Below are 4,314 nucleotides of genomic sequence, written 5' to 3'. Positions count from 1 at the left end.
GGGGATCAGAATGATGCAAACCCGAAGAATCGATGCAAAGGAAGCAAGGAACTGAGAGGATACGAATGATACAAACCTGAAGAACCGATGAAAAGGAAGCAAGGAACCGAGGGGATCCGTATGATGCAAACCCGAAGAACCGATGCAAAGGAAGCAAGGAACCGAGGGGATCCGAATGATGCAAACCCGAAGAACCGATGCAACAGAAGTAAGGAACCGAGTGGATCCGAATGATGCAAACCCGAAGAACCGATGCAATGGAAGATTGCCATGAAGAACCTTGAAGAACCGTTCAACCTACTCAGAGGCTTTTGACAAGGCGCGAGGGATTGCCATGAAGAACCGTGAAATTTGCACTTGAAACCGAAATATTCATTTCGAGGAACCGGTGTCCCACTGTTGCCGAGCCATTGTTCACCCTATTGATAGCATGAAGAACCATTAAATTTACCAAAATAGATTTTTGTGAAGAACCGGTGTCCATCATTCATCAAAGTTATGGCAATTTAGCTCATATCAAGCCATCTACGGAACCAACTTATCAAGTGTATTCAGATATTCGGCCGGAGCACAGGCATTTAGATTCATCATGCTCTCTGGCTCGACGCATATTTCGGATACGTAATACCGACCGGAGCACGGTCATTTAGATAAGTACACATACGTACCGCCCGTATAGATGGCGCATGTACTAGTTAGAACACGCGCATGCACACAAACCAGAGTACTAAAAAAAAACAATTGACATGTGTACGTGTATACTCGGCTTCTTTGCTTAGCCATCCGTCCTTGCTAAAACTTTAATTAAGACGAGCGTACACATTGTAAAAATACTCTAACTAGGTTCTGCACTGGTAGCTCGAGGTTCAGTCAAAGGGGCCATCCAGAACTGTCGTGATGGCTTGGAACCTGTACCTGTTCAACCGCGCCTAGTTTATTTTTTGACAAAATTCAACCGCGCCAGTGAAGCACGTGGGGCACAACGGGGGCACAACGTGGTCCGTATGGATTGGAACCTGCTCGAACGCTTTTCACGGAGTGGAACTTGCAAGGCCACATGGATTCAAACGAACACACGGGTCGGGCCACAACGTGCAGGCTTTTCGCTGGCCGATGCAGGATAAAGTAGACAGTACTTGCCCTGGCACCCACCTCAAATAATTCATCAAATGGGAGGATAAGGCGCGTGACCATGTGAGCAGTTCCAATCTTGACGCGTTGATCAACGGTTCTGATAGCTATTTCTAGGGCAAGCTATGATAGAAAATCCTACTCATATATATATATATATATATATATATATATATATATATAGAAAAATGGTTGTGTACTCCTGAGAGTACGTATCCCCGCTTCTCATATACTACATAGATGAATTTTTTATACCACTTTATTATTTTTAATATATATATATATATATATATATAAATTACAAACTCCTTAAAAATCACTACATTAATCAGTAATTATGAGCCGTTCATCTCAAATTATTACGGTTTAGATTGACTGATAATTGACCGATAAAATCCTCGCCAAAAAACAGTTCTCTTCATTGAAAAAACGAAAAAGAAAACCATGTCAACCTATCTCGGTTGTCCGCAAAAGAACGAAAAACTATCTCGGTTGTAAAAAGCGAACACAATTCCATCTCAATCGCTGCAGCTCGCCTAACAGAAAATACAATATGAGTCCAAACAAACCACGATTATAGATTCTCAAGGAAACCGGCTCCCCTGATTTTTCTTGACCTATGAGCGGCGACGTCTCACAAACCACACGATGCTGCCGCGACCGTCGCCGCCATCGACTCATTCGCGACGCTGAGGGTCGTCTGGCCGCACCGCGCCTTCGCGCCACCGGTACTATCCATCGTCGAGCCGCAGTGCCTTCAGGTGTTCCCACAGCAAGCGCTACTGCATGTTCGAGCAGGAGTAGTGGCAGCCTAGAAGCACTTTCCATTGCAGATGACGGGATCAGATTCATGTCGATAGAGTAAACATCATGCACGCCATGGATGCACATGCATATGTGTAGTCTATAGTGACGTGTGTTGGATGCCGGATGTACGTACTTTGTACATCTACATGTCGAGTAGTACTAAAGCATGTAATCTGTCAACCAATTCAGCGTACGTGCTTTGTATGTTGTATCTAGCTAGAATCGATATGTCTGATGGTTAGCTAGCTAGCTATTGTGTACGTTGATGCATTGCTAATTGATTAATACAGATGGAGTTTATTTTTACAGGATTATGTCATAGAGGAACTGCCACTTTGCTTCGTCGTCATCGTAACCCCACGGCAGAAAGTACTCGCGTACGAACCGAGATTATGACCCTGTTTGGTTCATAAGTCCTAGGACTTTTTCTAGTCCCAACTAAAAAGTCCCTAGTCCCTAAAAATTCCCTCCTTGATTGTTTCCAGAGACTAAAAAGTCCCTAGCCCCTTCCTAGAGGTTATTAAATGACCTGTTGCCCCTAGTATATAGAAAAATAACAATCAAACAACACCATCGGATGGCGGGCCAATGGATGCATGGAGGGGCATTGTTGGAAAAGTCTCAAAAAGTCCCAAAAAAGACTCTCAAGTCCCTAAAAAATCCCTCCCGCTTGGTAAAAAAGTCTCTAAGAGGGATTTTTTCTAGTCCCTACACAAAAAAGTCCCTGGAAACAAACACCCCCTATGTCAGAGGAACTGCCAGCTTGCTTCTTCGTCGTCATCGTCGCCCCATGCCTAAAAGTACTCGCGTAGGAACAGGGCCAAGATGGTGAATCATGATCAGGGAGCTAGGACGACCTATGGGTCAGTATTGATTGGTGTAGTCATATCTTTCTGCTAATGTATATTTATATATATCTTTCACACCGACAGTTATCTTCTATTCTCTCACCACATGAAAGTGGACTCCATGTAAAATTGTGTGGGGATGATGATGTTGATTTAAGTCTTCTAGAAGATAACTGCACACAAAAAAGTCGTGTAGGAGATGTATTGTGTCAATGTATATGCATGGTATACAATGTAGTATAGGTGAAAATCTGAATATAAAAGGTACTATGTGCATATCAGCATATGATAAATTCACCTTTGGATCTTTGGTCTGATTTTCAAGTATATAATTTACCTCAGGTTATTTATTCTTATCATATTTATTCTTCTCATGTGGAAGGTTTGAACCAACCAGAAGTCGGAACCAGATCCTCTACCGTGCCCAAAGGCACGTCAGAGATGCCGTGCCTTCTTGCTTTTCCGTAAAACAGCACACTGGGCCAGTAGCCTACGAGCAGAACGGCCCAACTAATGGGCCTACTATTTTGATTGTCTTTTCTGTTTACTAGTAAGCTGGCACGTGCAACACACGTCTAGCAAAGTAAAAAATTATTTTCTCATTCATTTTGTTTTGACTTATGAGGCAATAAAAAACATCATATATCAATTTCTGGATGCAAGATTTAACCAAATAATTGCAGAGAAAAATATTAGGCAAGATTTCGAAGCCTCTCTACTTGCAAATTGCAATGCACAGACAAGCATCTTTTTTGTGAGGAAACAAAGACAAGCATCTAATCGCTGTACTAATAAATAACTGGTCATCCAAAAATCTACTGTAGTTGCTAAGTTTCTGCATACTGGTTTTTTGCATTATGACAATCTTGGAGGTGGCTATATATCTACCCCTACCCGAATGAGTTGTAATCATCTCATGCATCAGATACAATTATATTCATGTGAATCAAATTGATTATACAAAAGTATAATGTTTTGTTTCGTCACAAAAAAAGCACAATATTCCATTCATGAAATCCTTAAGTATGCATGCACAAAAAAAGCAAGTATATCCATATTACATAGTAAAAACAAGTATTTTAGTATTACGTCTTAAAGAAAATACATTCATATCCATTGCAAGCAAATGTAGTTTTTAAAATAAATAAAAAAACTTGACAGGAGCGATGTTGTATATGTTAGTAGAAGAAGATAGGTTTACAACCAGACACATACAGCTATATTTTTGTCTAACAAAGAGGAAAAAGCAGGCCCAAAACCTCAGCCCCCACCATGCATCCCGAACAACTCTAACAAAGGCATGTTCCCTCATCCTCACTAACTCTCTGATCTTGGCTCCCCTGTAGTCGTGCAAAAAAATATGACTGTTCCAATCTTTTCAAATTCGCCAAGTGCAGTACGAGGTGACCCCACGAAAATGCCTTTTCTCCTCGTTTGGAAACTGATCTCCATCCACCAGTCGTAGATGGGAGTGATGTTCTAGGAACTGGGGGAGACAACACCTGGTATCACGACCAAAAGGCCACTG

The sequence above is a fragment of the Triticum dicoccoides genome, chromosome 3B, assembly GCF_002162155.2.
Source record: "Triticum dicoccoides isolate Atlit2015 ecotype Zavitan chromosome 3B, WEW_v2.0, whole genome shotgun sequence".
Lineage (NCBI taxonomy): Eukaryota > Viridiplantae > Streptophyta > Magnoliopsida > Poales > Poaceae > Triticum > Triticum dicoccoides.
The sequence above is the reverse complement of the archived record's forward strand: the minus strand, read 5'-3'. Positions refer to the sequence as shown.